Raw genomic sequence first — 284 nt, forward strand, 5'->3', positions numbered from 1 at the left:
CCCAGGGGGTTTCAAGCAGTCTACTTGAGTGTTGGACTATGGGTGTTTCTGCACTGGGGAATAAAATAATGAAAAGCTGCCTCTGTAGCTCAGACAAAAATTGAAGATAAATAAGACATGTATATAAAGACGGTTCCCTTAAATATGGAGAATGAATGTAGTTGAATGGAACGCTTGCAAGACTATGCTTGTTTTGTGTTCACAGTTACATTTTTATTTTTGTCTTGGGGAAATTGCAGGGGTTTACTTTTATTTGTATATAATATTCTTTACTGAAACTTTAA

General features: G+C 35.2%; 1 protein-coding gene across 1 annotated transcript in view; it reads left to right on the forward strand.

Moving 5' to 3' along the window:
* The window catches only part of LOC119593845 (hornerin-like), a gene marked incomplete in the record, with an annotated part of 29,685 nt that overhangs the window by 6,074 nt on the left and 23,327 nt on the right, over positions 1-284 (forward strand).

Source organism: Penaeus monodon, chromosome 32 (assembly GCF_015228065.2).
Source record: "Penaeus monodon isolate SGIC_2016 chromosome 32, NSTDA_Pmon_1, whole genome shotgun sequence".
In the NCBI taxonomy this organism is placed as follows: domain Eukaryota; kingdom Metazoa; phylum Arthropoda; class Malacostraca; order Decapoda; family Penaeidae; genus Penaeus; species Penaeus monodon.